The sequence below is a fragment of the Brienomyrus brachyistius genome, unplaced genomic scaffold (genome assembly GCF_023856365.1).
Source record: "Brienomyrus brachyistius isolate T26 unplaced genomic scaffold, BBRACH_0.4 scaffold38, whole genome shotgun sequence".
NCBI lineage: Eukaryota > Metazoa > Chordata > Actinopteri > Osteoglossiformes > Mormyridae > Brienomyrus > Brienomyrus brachyistius.
This window is the reverse complement of record NW_026042313.1, coordinates 3,425,095-3,447,412: the sequence shown is the minus strand read 5'-3', so window position 1 is coordinate 3,447,412 and position 22,318 is coordinate 3,425,095. Positions and strand designations below refer to the sequence as shown.

Genomic DNA, 22,318 nt, shown 5'->3' with positions numbered 1-22,318 from the left:
GTCATTGTAATAGATACAACGAAAATAGTTGCAGTCCTTGTGGCATCAAAGAATAATAATTATATATATATATATATATATATGTATATATATATATGTATATATATATATGTATATATATATATATATATATATATGGACATATATACCCAGTAGGATAAGCGGTTTGGAAAATAGATGGATGGATGGACATATATATATATATATATATATATATATATATATATATATATATAGGAGTCTTTTAAGACATTTTCCGCTTTCCTGAGACAGTGAGAGCTGAGCAGTTCATCCAGAGAGGGTAAAGGACAGCCGATGATCTCCTTGGCAGTCTTTACAATCCACTGAAGTGATTTCCTCTGCGCTGTTGTGCAGCTGGAAAACCAGACACACAGACAGTAGCATAGGATGCTCTCAATGGAACAGCAATAGAAGGACACCTGCAGTTTTTGGGGGATGCTATTTTTCCTGAGGACTCTCAGGAAATAAAGCTTCTGCTGAGCCGCCTTTGTCAGCTCTGCTGTGTTCACACCCCAGGACAGGTCCTCCATGATGTGACCTCCCAGAAAGCAGAAGTATGACACTCTCTCCACACAGTCCTCTCTGATGTAGAGTGGTTTAATGTCCATTTTCTTTCTCCTGAAACCCACAATGATCTACTTGGTCGTAACTGTGTTCAATAATACTAGAAATACTATATTATAATAAATACTACGAATGCTATAACACTGTAAATACTGTAAATACAATAAATATTATAGCACTGTGAATTGTAGTTAAGAATGTATTTGGAAATACTGAATACAGATGTTGTCTGGGGCTGTTATAACATTGAATAGAGAGAAGTCAATTTAATCCCTATGTTATCTCTTTGTTTGAACAGAAGAGAAGGCAATGATCATTTTGAATTCAGCATTTGAATTTTGAGTTCATCAGCTGAACAAGTTTAAGGTGCTCCAATCAACCACATTAAAACCATAACACCATATTGTATGGGTGGTTACCAAGTAACAATTACTTAAGAACCATGTGAAAGTGTGTGTCATGCCCTCATGCAACACCGGCTCTACTTCATTATGCTTCCCCCGAGTACTAATCTCACCTGACTCTCATACCACATAATCAGCCTAGACTACATATTGTTGTGTTTTCCAGGATTCCTTTGTGAGTCTTGCATTCTTTATGTGATTCTGAGTAATCTGTGCTGATTCCATTGGATAAGCTTTATAGGTTACACTATATTTGAGGGGCCACAAATAACTTGGTAACCCAGTTACTACTCAAGTACTACATGAAATACATGGACTGTTATGACTGATTACTGTTGAATGAACATAGGATCAGTACATTTAGTTTCTAGGTAATTAATAAATTAAGAGCATTATTTGTGGCTGTTAGGATCCGTGCAGGTAAACAGGTAAGCGCACAGCCGCACGGCAGGCAAGCGGGCAAGAAGCAGGCAAGCACGGCGAAGAACTGGGATAATGGGGATTTATTAATGGAAAGAACAGGGCAGGACGGAACACTAGGAAGGACATTCACAAACATCAATAACGGACCATCAACTCAGGCAAGACAGGGACTGAAATAGACAAGACTGGGCAAAAATAATCGGACACAGCTGGGTACGATTGGGGAAGCACATGTGGATAATCAGGGGGGCGTGGCACACAAGAGGATCGTACGAGCTGGGCGTGACAGTGGCCCCTTAAGTAAAATGTTACTGGCTTATTTAATTTTTTTCCTTGATCTAATTCTATTTTTCTGATTGCATATTTCCTAATTGGTTTTTCCAATACAAGATGAACCAAGCAATTTAGCCGAACACGGGAAAAAGTACTTTGTAAAACCTGAAGTAGCTCATAGTGTCCCTCCTGATATGGAGTAGGTGGTCATCCTACCCAGGGGTCTGGATGCTTCATAATGTTCAAGTAAATCATAAATGTATTTAGGCCTAACTATTTAATGCTTTGTACACAAGTAAAATTTTTACATTTTTAAATCAATCCTGCGATGCACAGCAAACCAATGCAGTGATTTAAGGACTGGTGTATGTGCTGCTTTCTTGGTGTTATGAGGACTTTGGCAGCAGCATTCTGGATCAGGTGCAGCTGTCTGATTGGATTTTTTTCTTTTGTAAGACCTATGAAGACACCATTACAGTAGTCAAGCACACTAAAAATAAATGCTTTTTTTAAAAAGCTAAAAAGATAAAAAAGTTTTTTTTTCTGTTTTTACAGAATTCCTGATTTTGTACTTTTGAACATGTGGCTGATTTGTAAATTTTTATTGTCATGTGTTCAAGGTGAGCGCTGACTTTTTTTTTTGTTGGGGCCAAAAATATATAGATTTTTCTGTGTTCTATAGGAGAATATTCTGGCACATCCACTCTTTGATTAGTTCAATGTGCTTATTCAGAAAATGTAAAGGGCAACAGTCACATGGTGACATTGCTATGTAGAGTTGTATACCATATGCATAATTAAAGTAAAAGCTGTTATAATGTAATATAAGGGGGTGGGGCACATACATGATAGAATCCATCCATCCATCCATCCATTTTCCAAACCGCTTATCCTATTGGGTCGCGGGTGGTCCGGAGCCTATCCCGGAATCAATGGGCACGAGGCAGGGAACAACCCAGGATGGGGGGCCAGCCCATCGCAGGGCACACTCACACACCATGCACTCACACATGCACACCTATGGGCAATTCAGCAACTCCAATTAGCCTCAGCATGTTTTTGGACTGCGGGGGGAAACCGGAGTACCCGGAGGAAACCCCACGACGACATGGGGAGAACATGCAAACTCCGCACACATGTGACCCAGGCGGAGACTCGAACCCGGGTCCCAGAGGTGTGAGGCGACAGTGCTAACCACTGCACCACCATGCCGCCCCACATGATAGAATAATGTTCCTAATAGTAATAGGAGAATGTTCTCCACGTATGGCTTATGTTTTTCTTTGCTCAGATTCATAAGTACCAATTGACGCCTGTTAGTTCTCATTTTAAAATAATACTCCCTATATGATTCAAAGCACTTTAATACGGTGACAGAAAGTCCCACTAACTTTTCCATTCTGTCTAGCAGTATTGTCATGATCTTCCTCTGCCACATCATTGTAGTTATTTTGGTCTTTGCTCTGGTTAGATGTATGTGTTGTTAATTCCTGTTTTGCTGTGTTTGTCCCTGGGTAACTCCCTCATTTGGTTCTTGTTTTCTATCTGCCCATGTTTCAAACCCTTGTGGACTTTTGTTTTCTTGTCTTGTCCGATCTGATTAAAACTCCTCGCTCTGGAGAGCTGCTTTGTAGCTCATTTTTGTGCCATGCCGCCCTGCTGTAACAAGTATCTTAAGATCAACCACGTCAAACACGGCACTGAGATTCCATATCAAAACAGATTTTTGATTCATCACTGCTCAGATGAATGTCATTTAAAACTTTAAGAAGTGTAGACTCAGTGCTTGGTATGGTTGAAATCCAGGCAGTAAAGCTTTAAAGTAATGTACTTAAAGTAAAGTAATTGCACTATGGCAGGACTAAGTTTTTAGTATATAAGTTTTTAAAAAACTTTTCAATGATCTTTCCTTTTATCAGTGTGACATACCTTGTGATATTTTTTTTTTACAAAAAATAGACAACTTTGACCTTCATGGGGGCAGTGACATCAATAACATTTATTACTCGGAGTTGAAACTGTATATAAGATCATTGACAGGGAGTGAAGGCAAAGCTGGTGTTGGTGTAAAAGTCTGGGTGATTTTCATTGATTATAGTGCTGTTTTATTGATTGAATCTATTTTAACTCTGCTGATTTCAGCAGAGGAGGTCATTTTAAACAAAACACAGTAATGATAAGAAAGGGTGGGCGGCACAGTGGGTAGCACTGTTGTGTCATACCTCTAGGACCAGGATATGAGGCTCTGTGTGTGTGTGCTAAGAAAGTACAAAGTGATCTAAGATTGGTAAAGTTCTTTAGCACTGCCATTTTTGGGATCATTCAGAGGGGGCAACCTGATCCATGGAGGGCCAGTGTGGGTATGGGTTTTTGGAAAGACATCACAATCAACCAATAATACTAGGTCCCCAGGACTGGAGTTGAATATCACTGCTTTATTACTGGCTGACTGAGAGGTCATCCCAAAAATCCTCACCCACATCGGCCTTCCATGGATAAGGTTCCCCACCTCTGAGATAATCAATATGATATTAAAATGACCCATGATGACGGCAATTTTAAAATCAATACACACGGCAGACAAAGTCATTGAAAAAGTTTGCAGTATATTTTGGAGGCATACATATGGTTACTAATATTGCTTGACAAGAGGATCTTAGCTGAAGAGCAAGATATTCAAAAAAGTCAGACTTTCCATATAACAACTGCTTGCATTGGTAAGCATTAAATAAGGTGGCTCTTCCACCTCCTTTCCTAAGTACTCTATCTTCACTGATAAAAAGAAAGTTTAGAGGAGCTGCTGCACAGGTGGAAATTAGCGGGAGAACATTTCAAGCTGGATTTAAGGAAGCACTTCTTTACACAGCGTGTAGTCAGAGTATGGAATAGCCTTCCTGATAATGTAGTGCAAGCTGAATCCTTGGGTTCCTTTAAATCAGAGCTAGATAAGATTTTAACGACTCTGAGCTATTAGTTTAGTTCTCCCCAAGCGAGCTTGATGGGCCGAATGGCCTCCTCTTGTTTGTATAGTTCTTATGTTCTTATGTTCACAGTTTTCATTTAATCAAGCTTCAGAAAAAAATCAAGGTTTTTCTTGATCATGAAATCATTAATAGTTGCAGCCAAATAGACCTGATATTAAATGTATGTAAGTTTAGCGTATCAAAACTATTGTCTGTGGATGATGCACAACTGGAGTGAGATTAGACAGGATAGCTGTGTGCTTTGTGTACACTTTGTTCACCCTCAAGTTAGTCAAAACAAGAATGGCAAACATTGGAGCTGCTCCTTGCTGCCAATTGTGGGCTTTGGCAAAAACAATGGATCCATACCAAGCATGACGAGAGAGAAATGAGCTGGGGGGGTTGGGTAAGGACCCAGTCTGTCCTAGATGTCAGCACACCCTGTAATGCCAACCGCAGGGAGACTGCCCTTGCTTTGTTTGGGTAAGCGGGACCTTTTCATGCCACACAGTAATATGTCAAGGCTTTTTTATGTGCATTCTTAGCTTATATGAGGTGACCCTGAGGTTGGAGCTGGAAATAATTCATTGCAATTTACTTGTTGTCCCTTGGAGGAAGAGGCCTTCTTTCCTAAATTTTAACCTTTTCCAAATACCAGCAGTGTAGTGCTGCAGGTCAATGGTGAGGTTAGTAGGAAGTATATGGACCCCAACACTGCTTAAACGAACCCCATCCATCCTGTAACCATTTTATTGCTCCAAGAACAGGTAAAAATTGTGAATGAAGCTCCACTTATGAGCACTGCATGCTGAGGAATGCCAGATACAGTTGTACCTTTGACCACTAACTCAATATGTTTCAGAACACTGGTTGAGTTGCGATTTGGTGGAGGTCCATGTGGAATTTCCCCATAAAAATAATTTCAATGAATTAAATCCATTCCAGATCTCCAAATTTTAACCCCTGTTTAAACCTATCTACCTATCTAACTAATGATAAAACTATCAACCATCAATATAAAATTTATTAAATCCAATAAAACTCAATCAAAATGTATTCAATCAATATAAAACTAATACACACATGAAAAAGTGCACATGCAAAAAACATGAAATCTATGAAAATTTATGAGAACTTTACCTGTATAGAGGTGAGCTGATGGCATCCTGTAAGTGGCAGGTGGAGAGGAGGAGGGATGGAGGGGTTATTGTTTGGAAGTGGAGATGCATCTTGATCCATACAAGCTTTAGCCGGTTTGATCTGTTTTGCCATGTTTTGATTTTTCGGTTGAATTTTTTTCGATCAACCAGTTTTAGGTCGAAATTGGCACAGTTGGACATTTATTTAGCCACTCAAGTTCTAGCAGGAAAGGTTGAGTTCCAAGTTACAAAAAAATTCGACAGACCCATTCAACATTCGAGTTGATCGACTTATGAGGCGTGTGATGTGTGAATTCCCCTTTTAACAGCTCTGAGCCATGTGCCATTCCAGGATGAGAGTCATTTGTACCATTATGTACAACAAATGTGTCCATTCCCAGAAACTTCAATAACACTTGTGGCAGTGTGGACCACATCGCTAACCATGGTATTGAGTGGACAGACAGTTTTCATAACTTTGTTCTTAACAGCTCTTTTTATATGGTTACCTACCAGCAGAGTCTTTGGTTTGATGACTTGTCCGACTTGATTAGTTTCTTTTTTGATTGTCTGGTGCATATTCTGTTCTAACCCCATCCATTCTGATGATGTGACATTAGCTTCAGCAGTTTTTGGTCAGTTATTTAGTTCTGGATGCTTCTTAAAGACACTCCTCATGGACTTGGCTATATCACGAGCCACAGCTGTGCTAGCATGGCATTGGAATTTAAGCTAATAATGCTAATGCTAGCTGTACCATTAAGGCTGTCACGATTACGATTATATAGTGCATGTGCAATAATCACCAGGGATTTAGATGATCAGTGAAACATTTGTCCAGAAGCTGGCTTTTTGATACTATATGGACATTTACTTGCACCCTACATAATTTGGTAAGTAGTGTGCTTAAAATATTAATGTGATACGCAAAAGTTAGTAGTCTGAATAAAGTTGTATCCTTATGTTTAATAACTATGTTGGACTTTAAATTGCATAAATTACCACTACATTATCAACATCTTCTTATCTTGGTTTTATCCTGGTTCAGTCCCATGGAGGGGTGACGAATGGGACCTACGAACTGTATCATCATGGGCGCAGCCTTCATGGCTACCCGACACAGCCCATCATGGAGAAAAGACTTATTCATAGACTTTAACCAACCTGTACAGGCCAACAAGGATAACGGACTCATTTATGGACTTCATCTTATTCATTCTTAATCACAGCTTATATCTACAGTATGTTTGAGCAAACATGTCTCTTTTCTGTTTTCAGTAATGCTAGTATGCCCAGGGGGGTTGGGCAGCCAGTTGACCTTGGACGCCCAGATGTTTTTCTTCTCCTTACTTGGGAATTTTTGGTTCATCTCCTCCGTTGTCTTCTGGCTTTCTTTATTTAATTTATTTCCTACCTTTTTCCTGTTCTGTATCTCTCTGTAATGATGTTTAATGCATCACAACTCTGGTGTGAAAGGCGCTATATAAAAATAAATTGAATTGAAATTGAATCTTATCCACAACATCTCCTCTTTCAAAAGATATTATGGCTGTTGAGCTTTATTTACCACCACTTCAATGCTTATTGCTTCCATGGTTTATCAAAACAATAGCATGTGGCGTGCTCCACTAACAGAATATAATACAATAGCAAACCTCTGGTGAGATACAGTATGAGTGGTTCTGTGCTTGTTGTTTCTGGCTCTACTTTTGCCCTGGATAATGATCATCCAGAGCTCAGGGTGTGATGCTGTAGGGGTAGAACACATCTTTGGTCCTGCTCCCCTGTTTAGCCAGTAACCTGTATCCAGGTTTGTTGTGGTGTTGATCTCCAGCAGGTTTCCATTTGTGTTTGGGTCAGACCATGGAATAATGTCCACATACTCATTGGTGTGGGGTTCATTATGTGCAATAGCCGCTCCCTGGATCTGATTGTCAGCCCATTCCTGAACAGCAGTGTGGGAGGCAGTAAACAGCCTCCGTTTGGTTCTCTTCAAGTCTGTGTTGGAGTTCACTTAATCTGTGCACTGTGAACACAAAGTGGTTCAGGTTCACTTGTGTGATTGTATTATTTTGCCCTCTAGATTTGCCGTAAATAACATGAAATTGTACTTCCAATATCCAATAGCTTCCGATATCTTTGCAAGAGGATGAAGGTCCAAGCCTTGAGTCCTCATGTTCCCTGTCTTGCTATATGGCTGTGAGACATGGACGCTATCCACTGACCTGATATGAAGACTAGACTCTTTTTGGTGCTGTTTCTCTTCAGAGAATCCTTGGGTACTGCTGCTTTGAATTTGTGTTAAACAAGCCATTCCTAAAGGAGTCCCGAATGAGGCACATTACCTGCATTGTTTTGGAGTATCAGTTATGGCAGTGTGACCATGTGGCACGACTCCCTGTGGGTGATCCAGCTCACAGGATCCTCATTGCTGAAGAAATGAGAGGCTGAACCAGGCCAAGGGGACGCCCAAGTAACACCTAGCTGCGGCAGATGGATGGCCATTTCTGGAAGGTTGGACTGGACCGCATGCTGCCCTGAGAGGACGCCAACTAGGACCCCAAGGTGTTTTGTCATGTGGTGGGAGTGGCAACACGTTATATCCATGCATGCTCCCCAACCTGAGCTGACCTATGTGTATGTACTCACATACATCTGTATGTGCATGTGTGCGTTCGTGTGCCTAAATCTTAATCTTTTTTGCTATTTGCTTGGAACAAATCACTGTAAAATGAATACCTGAACTTTTAAATTTGAAAAACACTGCATCTTTGCACAAAATGCAGCTTTTCACGCTTAAATCTCTAAAACAGTGTCTGTAGCACCCCAGTTTTCAGACCGGGCAGTGACTGCTCTTTTAGTTTTCTGCAGGCCGTTGTCAGTCTGTAGTGTTTCCCTTGCTCTCTGTTGGTTGCATGGCTCAACGAGTTGAGCATGTGATTTCCTGTTAATCCCTTGGTTGTGTGTTCCAATCCAACCTCCTCTGTTTTTTGTATTTTGTTTCATTGGTTTCATCAGTTTTTCTAGTTCCTGTGATTTTGTGGCTTGTTTTCTGTTTTGGTTTCTTGCTTTGTGCCATGGTTGTGTTTTACTTGTCTTTCTTATTTCCCGAGTGTTAGATTCTGTTTTCCTTGTTTCTTTGTCAGTTCCTAGTTTCCCTGTTTAGTTTCTGAATAATTATTAGTTTCACCTGTTGCCTGTCCTTCTGTGTTTGCCCGATTTTCTCATTATCCTGCACCCTCCTGGATTTATTGTCTGTCTCAGGCCTGTGGCCTGTACTACAAAGTGGGGTTACTGGCTTATCGGTGTAACTTGTCAGATTTAAGGTAGTCTGGGCAAAATATAAGTGAACGAATATGAAGTTCATTTAAACTGTGGTACCTTAAATTTGACTAGTTACCCTGCTTCGTATTACAGGCCACTGCTTGTTGCTACCCAGTTCAGTTTTTCTAGCCAGAGCAAAGTTCTTCAGTGGGTCTTAGTAAGTAAGATATGTGTTTTTTATTCTAAAAACTCCGTCCATTCATCCATTTTCCAAACCGCTTATCCTACTGGGTCATGGGGGGTCCGGAGCCTATCCTGGAAGCAATGGGCATGAGGCAGGGAACAACCCAGGATGGGGGGCCAGCCTATTGCAGGGCACATTCACACACCATTCACTCACACATGCACACCTACGGGCAATTTAGCAACTCCAATTAGCCTCAGCATGTTTTTGGACTGTGGGGGGAAACTGGAGTACCCAGAGGAAATCCCACGACGACATGGGGAGAACAGGCAAACTCCACACACATGTAACCCAGGCGGAGACTCAAACCCGGGTCCCAGAGGTGTGAGGCAACAGTGCTAACCACTGCACCACCATGCCACCCCTGCTAAAAATTCAAATGGCCTAATTGTTGATGTTTCTTATACAGCACCTAATGTAGCTGCAGAGGAAAGCAGAATGCTACACAACGAAATCAAGATTATGAGTAATAAAAATTATGTGGTGGTTATGGGTAATTTAAATTTACCTGGCATACAGTGAGTCTCTGGCTCTTCTGTAAATGAACTTGGGATGGTAGAATTGGTACAGGATGTGATCTACTCTCCTGAAGCTGACACCTTATCGTGATGGAGGGGTTTGCATGTTCCAATGATCCCAGGAGCTAAGTTGCCCAGGGCTTTATACCCCTGGTAGGGTCACCCAAGACAAACAGGTAATGGGTGAGGAACCAGACTAAGTGCGGCTCATTAGACCCCTCATGAAGAGAAAAACAATGGACCCATGATTTCCCTTGTCCGGGTGTGGGTCACTGGGGCCCCCCCAGAGCTAGGCAGAGCAAGGGTGGGCATGCTTATTGCCCCCTGGCTGGGCACCTATACAATGGGTTTTACCGCAGTGGATGAGAGGGTACAGGTAGCTTCCCTTTGCCTTCGGGTGAGGGGATGGGTCCTGACTGTTGTTTGCGCTTATGCACTAAATGGCAATTCAGAATACCCACCCTTTCTGGAGTCCTTGGAAGAGGTGTTGGAGAGCGCTCCTACTGGGGACTCTCTTGTTCTGCTGGGGGACTTCAATGCTCACATGGGCAATGACAGTGAGACCTGGAGTGGTGTGATTGGGAGGGACGCTCCCAAAATAACATTTTAATGTTATCTGCTGTAGCTAACAACACACTATTATAAATTTACACTTTTAGAAATTTTCTGGTAATGTCATCTGAGTACACTGTTTGACCTGGTTGTGACTATGAAACCATCTCCCTCTAGTGGCTATCTGAAGAAAGACATTTACACTCCAGCCAGCAGGGACCTATACTTGTGAGAACAGGGCACAGTTCTCGTGAAATGTGAAGTATTGGGACACCTGGCCATTACACCCACAGGCACTTATATGACATCTCATTCTAAAACTGCAGGCATCAAGACTTTCCACAAGATTTTGAAGTGTGTCTGAGGGAATTTTTGCCCATACATCCAGAAGAGCATTTGTGAGGTCAGACACTGATGTTGATGTGAAGGCCTGGCCCACTATGTCCATTACAGTTCATCCTAAAGGTGTTTGATGGGGTTGAGGTCAGTATGCGGGCCAATCAAGTTCTTCCACACCAAACAAAGTGTGCAGACTTGCTTTCTTGTATTCCTATTTCACACAAACCAGAATAAAATGCACCAATATGTCAGTGAAACTATATTTTCACAGTATTATCAATGAATTGTGGTTCATTTGGCAGCATTTCATAATGTGACTGTGTACAGAAGTACTGTAATGTAAAGTATTTGATAGATTCCCCAACTCCATCCATCCATCCATCCATCCATCCATCCATCCATCCATCCATCCATCCATCCGTTATCTTCCGCTGAATCTGAGGTCAGGTCACGGGGGCAGCAGTCTCAGCAGGGAAACCCAGACTTCCCTCTCCCCGGCCACTTCATCTAGCTCCTCCGGCGAAATACCGAGACGTTCCCAGGCCAGCTGAGAGACATAGTCCCTCCAGCGTGTCCTGGGTCTTCCCCGGCGCCTTCTCCCAGTGGGACATGCCCAGAACACCTCATCTGGGAGGCATCCAGGAGGCATCCTAATCAGATGCCCGAGCCACCTCATCTGGCTTCTCTCTATGTGGAGGGGCAGCGGCTCTACTCTGACTCCCTCCCGAATGACTGAGCTCCTCACCCTATCTCTAAGGGAGGGCCCAGCCACCCTGTGGAGAAAACTCATTTCGGCCGCTTGCACTCGCGATCTTGTTCTTTCGGTCACTACCCATAGCTCATGACCATAGGTGAGGGTAGGAACGTAGATCGACTGGTAAATCGAGAGCTTTGCCTTTTGGCTCAGCTCCTTCTTCACCATGACAGACCGATGCAGCGCCCGCATCACCGCTGATGCCGCACCGATCCGCCTGTTGATCTTCCGCACCATCCTTCCCTCACTCGTGAACAAGACCTCAAGATACTTAAACTCCTCCACTTGGGGAAGGATTCCCTCCCCGACCCGGAGAGAGCACTCTACCCTTTTCCGGCTGAGGACCATGGTCTCGGATTTGGAGGAGCTGATTTTCATCCCAGCCGCTTCACACTCGGCTCCGAACTGCTCCAGTGAGAGCCGAAGGTCACAGTCTGATGAGGCCAAAAGAACCACATCATCTGCAAAAAGCAGAGACATAATCCTGAGGTCACCAAACTGGACACCCTCAATGCCCTGGCTGCGCCTAAAAATTCTGTCCATAAAAGTTATGAACAGAACCAGTGACAAAGGGCAGCCCTGGCGGAGTCCAACCCTCACCGGGAACGAGCCCGACTTACTGCCGACAATGCGGACCAAGCTCTGGCACTGGTTGCACAAGGACCGAACAGCCCTTATAAGGCAGCCCGGCACCCCATACTCCCGGAGCACTCCCCACAGGACTCCCCAAGGGACGCAGTCGAATGCCTTCTCCAAGTCCACAAAACACATGTAGACTGGTTGGGCAAACTCCCACGCACCCTCCAGGACCCTGCCGAGAGTATAGAGCTGGTCCACTATTCCACGGCCAGAGCGAAAACCACACTGCTCCTCCTGAATCCGAGGTTCAACTATTCAACGGACCCTCCTCTCCAGCACCCCCGAATAGACCTTATCAGGGAGGCTGAGTAGTGTGATCCCCCTATAGTTGAAACACACCCTCCGGTCCCCCTTCTTAAAGAGGGGGACCACCACCCCGGTCTGCTAATCCAGAGGCACCGCTCCCGATGTCCATGCAATGCCGCAGATGCGTGTCAACCAAGACAGCCCCGCAACATCCAGAGCCTTGAGGAACTCCGGGTGGATATCATCCACCCCTGGGGCCTGGCCACGAGGAGCTTTTAACCACCTCAGGACCTCTGCCCCAGAGATAGGTGAGTCCACCCTCAAGTCCTCAAACTCTGCTTCCTCATTGGAAGGCATGTCGGTGGGATTGAGGAGGTCTTCAAAGTATTCCTTCCACCGACCCACAACGTCCCAAGCTGAGGTCAGCAGCGCACCATCCCCACTATAAACAGTGTTGATGCTACACCGCTTTCCCACCCTCAGACGCCGGATAGTGTACCAGAATCTCCTCGAAGCCGTCCAGAAGTCGTTCTCCATGACCTCGCCAAACTCCTCCCATACCTGAGTTTTTGCCTAAGCGACCACCGAACCCGCGTTCCGCTTAGTCTGCCGGTACCTATCAGCTGCCTCCGGGGTCCCACAGGCCAAAAAGGGCCGATAGGACTCCTTCTTCAGCTTGACAAAATCCCTCACTGCTGGTGTTCCCCAGCGAGTTCGGGGATTACCGCCGTGACAGGCACCAGTCACCTTACGACCACAGCTCCGGTCAGCTGCCTCAACAATGGAGGCACGGAACATGGCCCATTTGGACTCAATGTCCCCCGCCTCCCCCGGAACATGGGTGAAGTTCTGCCGGAGGTTGGAGTTGAAGCTCCTCCTGACAGGGGATTCCGCCAGGCGTTCCCAACAGACCCGCAGTATTCGCTTGGGTCTGCCAGGTCTGACTGGCTTCCTCCCCCACCAGCGGAGCCAAACCACCACCAGGTGGTGATCGGTTGACAGCTCCACCCCTCTCCTCACCCGAGTGTCCAATACATGGGGCCGCAAGTCCGATGACACGACCACAAAGTCGATCATCGAACTGCGGCCTAGGGTGTCCTGGTGCCAAGTGCACATATGGACACCCTTATGCTTGAACATGGTGTTTATTATGGATAATCCGTGACGAGCACAGAAGTCCAATAACAAAACACCACTCGGGTTCAGATCGGGGGGAGCCGTTCCTCCCAATCACGCCCCTCCATGTCTCACTGTCATTGCCCATGTGAACATGTGAAGTCCCCCAGTAGAACAAGAGAGTCCCCGGGAGGAGCGCTCTCCAACACCCCTTCCAAGGACTCCAAAAAGGGTGGGTATTCTGAACTGCTGTTTGGTGCATAAGCGCAAATAACAATCAGGACCCGTCCCCCCACCCGAAGGCGAAGGGAGGCTACCCTTTCGTCCACCGTGGTAAACCCCAATATACAATCGCCCAGCCAAGGGGCAATAAGTATGCCCACACCTGCTCGGCGCCTCTCCCCGTGAGCAACTCCGGAGTGGAAGAGGGTCCAACCCCCTTCGAGGAGACTGGTTCCAGAGCCCAAGCCGTGTGTAGAAGTGAGCCCGACTTCATCTAGTCGGAACCTCACAGCCTCGCGCACCAGCTCAGGCTACTTCCCCACCAGAGAGGTCACATTCCATGTCCCTAGAGCTAACTTCTGCAGCCGAGGATCAGACCGCCAAGGTCCCCGCCTACAGCCACTGCCAAACTCGCACTGCACCCGACCCCTTTGGCCCCTCCTACAGGTGGTGAACCCATTGGAGGGGGGACCCACGTGCCTTCTTCGGGCTGTGCCCGACCAGGCCCCATGGGTGTAGGCCTGGTCACCAGGTGCTCGCCATCGAGCCCCACCCTCAGGCCTAGCTCCAGGAGGGGGCCCCGGTGACCCACATCCGGTCAAAGGAAGACGTGTGCCCATGTTTTTCTTCATCAAAAGGGGTCTTTTGAGCCAAACTTTGTCTGGTTCCTCACCCAGGACCTGTTTGCCTTGGGTGACCCTACCAGGGGCATGAAGCCCCATCAACTTAGCTCCTGAGATCATTGGAACACACAAACCCCTCCACCATGATAAGGTCTCGGCTCCAGGAGGGAAGATTCCCCAACTCCCCCTACCTTAAGGTTCCCAGTGGGAGGATCTGAGGCCAACCCAGCCCTGCCCCCTTCCCATCTTGTACTACTGAGTGGTAGCCTGCCTAGCTCACAAACCAGAATTAGTCAGTAATTCAGTAAGGTTCATTGATCCACACGGCGACATGACTATACAGACATACTGATGAGACATGCAAATGAGCAATATAAAACCAATGGCAAAAAACCTATCATCCTCATTTTTTTTGTGGGTGCCCCATGGCACCCTCCCGCAAGATGCCACTCTGGACAGCTGCCCATGTTGCCCATACCTGAAATTCAAAGTATTTAATTAGTATGATGGTGGGTGCAATAGGACAGGAGTTGTTCAGGCATGAAATGGCTGCCACTGGCTTCCTGTAGCTGAACGCATCAGATTTAAAACACTGATGGTTGCATTCAAAGCCAAAAATGGTCTGGCACCATCCTACCTAAAAGACCTCATCACACTCTGCACTGCACCACGATCTCTCCGATCCTCCAGCACTGCTCGACTGGTTCCTCCACCCCTCAAGGCACAAGGAAAACACACATCTTGGCTCTTCTCTGTCCTGGCACCTAGTTGGTGGAATGAACTCCCCCTTGATGTCCGAACAGCTGAATCCTTGACTGTCTTCAAGCGACAACTGAAAACATTCCTTTTTCAGAGATACCTGAAGTAGTATTTCTGATTTCTGTATTCTTACTCAGCTCTTTTCCTTGTGTGTGTGTGTATTAAAATTTTTTATTTTTTTTGCACTTTCTCAACAGAGTATTCAGATAGATGGTATTCATAGCCTTATTGAGCTAGTATTGGAAAAATTCATCGCAGAGTTTCAAAGCACTTATGTAAGTCGCCCTGGCTAAGGGCATCTGCCAAACACTGTAAATGTAAATGAAATGATAGGCTTTCATGGTACTGAAACGATCATGGTGGGCTTGAAATGGGTAGGTACAGTACAGTTGTTTGGACCAGGAACTCAATGAAGATATCTGTACAGACTTCAGCTAATTGGTCTGCCCAAGCTTCAAGGGCACAGCCATTGCGTGTGTCTATCTTTCTCAGGCATCATATCACGTAGACCCTGGACAGCTTAAGAACCCAGTAATTTGATGTTATTGTTCCACAGCGTTGCTTTGTGTTGCGTGTGCATAGAGTCAGCTGTTACTGATCGTTGATTTCAGTCAGATGCCATTATATTTCTCATACAGTAGCTCTTCTACAGTGACTGATGTCTGCACATGTGGTGCTGATGAGGCAAGGTGGGTAGTATGCCATTCCAAAGGTGATTGCTCCACCACAACTGATACAGATATGAAGAGGGTTTCTTAACAGGGCCTGGTTTTTCTGGTTTTCCCCTTTCCTTTAGTGTATTATATTACTTTATGTACATGTAAACGGTTTGCAAAGTCTTAAGATTCAAAGTATATGGCAAAGGAAATAACTCTCACCACAGAAACCACTCTCCCCTAATCTGCCTGAAACAACTTCTTTGAATTCCAACACTTACTTCTGTGACCTGGTGATGTCACATTGTAATACAATCCTCATCAGCCACCTCCCTGCAATGATTTGTCTACAGCCGTCAAGACAGAAGGCGGAACCAGAGCTGACTGGGTGCTCTGACATACCGCTTTATTAAAAACATTTCAGTAGCACAGGGTATCTGACTGCTAACTAGCCACACGGCGACCTGGGGAACACCACATGGAATGGTCAACGACACCAGCTGGCCAGACAGGAAAACAGACATGGCAGGGATGGATCCTGACATGCATATGAACGCAAACCCATTTTACTGAAAATATGAAGCCAAACAAAGCTGTATCATTAAATATTTAAGTTATGTTTTTATTGATTTGTTTTAGGATGAACATTTTAACGTCACTAAGGTTTCTGGCAGCAGAAAATCCACTTGTAAAGTGTTTTTTTTTTTTTTTAACGGCTGAAGTATTTAGGCAGTGCCAAATCATGGGGAAGCAACTCTTACTCCAAGCAGGCAGGAATAAGTCCATGGACATAGAAGTGGACATGGATGTGGATAAGGTCAGGCTGGAGACAACAGACCCATCAGGGCAGTCATATTTCAGGATCTGTGTTCTTGAGGGTAGACAAAGCATATGTAAACTGCATATGCTTACTCTGTCCTCACTCTCCAACCATCTTCCTATGGTCGACTTTAAGCCACACATTCAACCCCAGTTGGGGACATGAGCAGCCAGTTTTGCACCTTGTCAGCATTTCTGCCGAAAGTGGTTTTTTAGCCAACTGTGACAAAGTCGTGTGTGATGAAGATCACCCCCTCCTGACTCGATGGACCATCGCATCACAGTCTACTAATTCCAAAAATATTTGGGGAAATATAAATACTACTAAACTTTTATTGTAATTTGTTCAATAAGATTAAAAAGATACTGCAGTTGTCTAATGAATAATTTGATCAAAATTTTTGAAAGCTATGCATAGGCAGTATTTTATCTTCTCTCATATGATTTTATCATAAAATTCATATAGATTAAACTTCAGTTCTTTTTAAATGATTTTAAGAAAATGTTTGAAAACAGTGCTGCTTATGGCTCTTTGTGTGGGTTGCTGTGACCTCACACCTCCAGCCATGCTCTCCCCACATTCACGCAGGCTTCTTCTATGTACACTTGGGTTCTTCCCAAAGGCATGAAGTTGGAGATGTATCCCATCCAGTGTAGATGGCATTAAAAACCTTAAAAAAAAACACTGATTTTATTGTAAATAAGGAATTATTTAAGTCATCATAAATTAAAGCTCTAACAAATATCTATCACATATATTTATCAGTTTCATAGACAGTATTTGCAACATCATGTACAGCCCTTTTTAACCACATTTTTTAATACCAAACAAACAACAACATTTCTGATATTGGCCAAATGAGACTGGTGTATATTTGTAATAGTCAATGTTCCTTTTGGTCTTTAATCAAGAATGTCTTTAAATAATTCAGTGATTGAGAATTTATGATATAAATGGTCTCATAAATTTCACATGAAACTCCCCCAGCCTAGGATCAAATTAAATTCAGCATCACTCTGTAATTGATGGGAGGCTGTGGTGCCATTCAGCTATTCTAAATGCAGTCCTAATCGCAAAAGGCATAAACAAAATAAACATAGTGCTGTGAGCTGGCCAACAGACCCAGACCAATGAGAAAGAATTTTGCAGGGAAACCAACTGAGTATATCCAAGTCCATCAGCTGGCTCTCCCACAATACTCATGACCTTACTGTGCCCATTAGGCCTCCATACACTCAACGAAATCCACAAACCTTTATAATAAAACAAGCTAATCAAATTCAGACATATTACGTTCCCACATAGCTGGTCAGACTTTTTTTTACATGGCTTCCGCGGGCTTGCTCTAAACTATACTTCATTGAATTTGTACAGTGATAATAAAGGGTATCTTCTTCTTCTAATCATATTAAAATACTTATGTATTCTCATACACCAGACAACACACCTGCCTCTACACATGACATGGATCTTCACCACAGATGTTTAATTGCCACACACTGATTATTTAGGGTATAAATAATGTTGCGACACTGGGCAGACCGAGGCATCATGGGAGCAGAGAAATATTTCTCATAGACGTGTTTGCGAGGAAATTATGGTCTTTATTAACAGTCCTTAAAAGGATTACAACAGGCAGTCAATGAGCACAGAACCAAAGTCGCAGATGGGAAACACAAGGTTGTCAGATGCATACATGGTTGGAGATTTACACAACATAAATACACACAAGGATCGGACCGGGTACACACAACACACGGGCAAACAGACACGGGACAATAAGGAAATGCAACCATTAACATTAACAACAATAACAACAATTCAAAAGGGCTATTTACATGCTGGGACATGTGCCCCGCCGGTGCTACAATGTCTATAGTAACTGTAATGTAATGATCAAGTAAAGCCATGAATTAACACAAAACCCTACACTAATGACTCCCACTAATTGTGGGAACACCTAGCATTTTTGGCATTATACTTTAAAAATTACTACAAAATATTGGTGGTAATGTTTATAAACAATCAAGGAATGTTTAGAAATATCATACATTGGACATTAAGTAAGTAACTGGAGTAAAGTTCTTTAATCTCTAAAAATTGATTGATATACAACATGTGATCTTAGAAGAATTTAGAAAAATTTATTACCACAAACTTCTAAAGCTACGCAATATTTGGCCTTATTTGACTGTTTTCTGAGTGTGTGGAGGTTTGTTATTTACAAGAGATGTTTAATGTATATTTAATGGAAGGTCAGTCAAAATGCATTTGGTAAATCATTTGGAGGTTCAATAGAGATAAATTAAATTAAGTTATAATTAAGTTATAAATTAAAGTAAGAAGAATATATTTGGTGGTTATTGATCGATTATTGATTACATTAAGTCATTTCATCTCTGTGCTATGTCCATTCTGAAATGCATTTTCGCAGCTAGCCATATTGGTTGAAGACATGCTTGTACCATTTTACATATAGCATTGTAAAATATTTATTTCGTTACTGAATAGTGCGGTTTCTGTTCTTTTCAATTTTTTCTAAATGGGTTTCTATCTCCAAAACAACACATAATTGCTTTATATAATGGTATATTTAATTAATGGTATAAGTACTAAATCTGCAATAAATAAGATCAATTGCACGGAAATACGTTCCACTTAAATGGCATCTTGATATGGATAGTGTTGTTCATTTACTGACAATGTTCTTACTGGTCTTAGTTTTGTACTTATATCAAACTATTTGTTAAATTAAGAATTGTTACTGACAATTCATGTGTAAGGTAGGTATTTTAACATAAAAAAATGTTTGCATCCATGACAGAAGACTAACAGTGACGTACTAGAAACATGTCTTGTGTTGCACAATAAATCCACAGTTATTAAATCACAGCCACTGATGCAGCTCATTCTATTACTTAACCCACCCAAATGGCATGCTATTGAGACAGTACAAAGTATACAAATATTTGTGAATCAGAGGACAACAATTTGATTTCATCATTAATTATGTGAAATAAGGACACAGTAAACTATAGTGTGAATGACTTAATTTAATATGTTGCATTATTGTCACGTCAGAAAAGCAAGATTTTTATACCAATGCTCCAAAACAGTGCTTTTCACACTGCACTTGTTCAATTTAATGTTTGCCATAGGTAATTAAAGTACGCTGATGCTAATGTGTTATGATTATATTACCTATGTGGTTCCTATCTTGGCAGCTGTGACCACATTGTTCTTATTTATTGTCATTAAATGTCCCATAAAATTTATGATCTCCCATTCAGTGTCTATGTCAGCTGTTCTTGTATGAAATACAGTGAAGGGTGTTAGAACCCCTTTCTATGCGAACATGTATCAAGCTATATTGAGGAAGCCTGACTTGACCACTTGCTAATTGCCTCTGTGACAGTGATTTAACTTGATGATAAGCGTTTCATCAGCCGAAACTCCCTTAAAGAAAGTTTTGACCCTGAACAGCTCAGAGGTTCATTGTATCCACCACAGAGATTTTCTGTCACACAGCATTAAATTACATTTACGACAGCTGACTTAGGTGTCTTAGGACCAGAGGCATTTGGGGGTGTCTCAGAAACCGACTGCCCTGAAAAGGGAGTCACAGAGTTTTTCTTTTTCTTAGGATTTGAGTTAAAGCACGGTGGCTTTTTTTTGGGACCAGACCACCCTGGAAAAAGATCAGTCCATGTTTCCTGTCCTTCTTGAAAATGAGTTGACACAATGGCAGTCATATGGGATAACAAGTGGAGAATTTTGGCTCCAGGCTAGGGTGACCACTCGTCCAGAATTTGTCCGGACAATGCAGTTTTCCAACTTGCTGTCGGGTGCCCTCCTTTTTCCCTCCCCCCTACTCACGTCCATGCCAACAACTAGAGCTGTCTCCCACCACCAGTTGGCCAGAAACTGAAATTCCCACATATACACTACAGATGCCAAGAATAGCTGTGGTTACAATTATTATTATATGGCATTATTGAAATAACAAAATAATTGTCAGCTTCTATAATATGTGTCTGATATATACACCCCCCTTCCACCACTCAACAGCTTTTAATGGGTGTCCCATTTGATTCTTGTCCCTCCTTTTTGGACACAGTTGTCCTCCTTTTTAGAGTCATGCAGGTGGTCACCCTATCCCAGACAGTCCCCTAAAGGGGGTTACTGACTTCGACTTTTAAAGGACTTGGACAAATAAGATCCACTGCTAAGGTAATTCATTGGTAATTTTTAGTTTTATGGTGAATCCTCATGCCAGGGTAACACTACTGTCCTGGTAGTGGTCAACTGTAAAATGGTCTGCTTCCTTACTTTCTGACATTCTGCAGAAACTACAGCACCTACCATCCTGTACAGTAGGTGTGACTGTGTACAGATGACATTGGCTTGCATGTGCAGGTCATGCAAGCTAGAATACACTGGATTGGCTCTCTCACTTTGGAATGACAAAAGAGCCCAGTAACCCCCTCCCCCACACATTATATTCTACACTCAAATAATAATATGGTTCAAATAAACTCCATCCCCTAATTACTAAAAGTCTGAAGGTCATAATGGATATACAAAACAGACATGAATCGTTCAATTGCTGAAAAGCAGGAAGATAAGAATGAGCTGGCAAACTGCGTGAATCTGCATTAAAATCCAAACATTGTCTCTCTTACAAGATGCCCCACCCCCTGGGCACTGGGCCTACCCCCTCACCACCAAATGTACAGCCCTTTAAACTAAAACAGACCAGTCACAACCCCATCTCCACATACATGACAATATACACAGTTATACACGTGAGATGGAAGTCATTTTGACTGCAGAGTTAGAATTACACCCCAGCCTCCCATCCACAGATTTTCATTGTGCCCCTCCTAAAAGTTTTCAATCAGTCACAAAACATTCAATTATTTTTAATTCTGATTGGCCGGTTTCATCATATAAAATGCTATACCGTAAAAACTACAAGAATATTCGAGTGTCTGAGTCTTGAAGCAGTCCTGATCACATACCCATTTGCAAATAGCGCTATTTATATGATAACAATACATTAATCCTGCGGTTCATACTGGGTCAAGAGAACAAGTGAAAACTCCCATAAACAAGAGCAGATGTCTGGATTTTGTTTACACTGACTTAGGAGCTGCAACCTTTTATTTTGTGATGTGAGAGAATTTTTACTGAGGAAATGAAATGCAGTAAAAATACATCACTTCAATTCATGAATAACTGCAAATTAGGATAAGCAGTAACTGTAAATGACAAAATGTTACATTTGTTCTCTAATTTTGATCACTACTGTATGTATTTGTCTTTATAAATACATGCGAACTGTTGGTAAGTAGGTTGTTCTTTTAGCGTTTTTCACTAACTTTATGAGATTTTTTGCAAGTACTTTTGCAAGACTACAAAGCAATCATTTTATTTAATTTGCATTTCTCAAAAGATATATTGTCAAATAGTGGTGCAGTGTTTTCTGTGGAACCGACAAACAAGCATGTCAAGTACAGAAATTTGCCAGAGACAAAGTGCATTCAGTATGAATGAGGGAACAAAGTACTGAGACTGGAGCATTTCTGCTATAACTGTCATGCCCGGCTCGTCCGCTCCTCGTGTGTGCCACGCCCCCTGCCTTCCCACGTGTATTTCCCTGATTGTACCCCGCTGTATTTGATTACTTTGATTAGTCTTGTCTGGTTTTAAGTCCTGGTCTTACCTGTTAGCGTTGTCCGTCATTGATGTTTTCTAATGTTTGTAAGCGTGAGCTGTG

General features: G+C 42.9%; 1 protein-coding gene across 1 annotated transcript in view; it reads left to right on the top strand.

Moving 5' to 3' along the window:
• The window catches only part of LOC125722401 (ankyrin repeat and SOCS box protein 18-like), a 97,641-nt gene that overhangs the window by 18,457 nt on the left and 56,866 nt on the right, over nt 1–22,318 (top strand). The gene's annotated exons all lie outside the window — the stretch shown is intronic.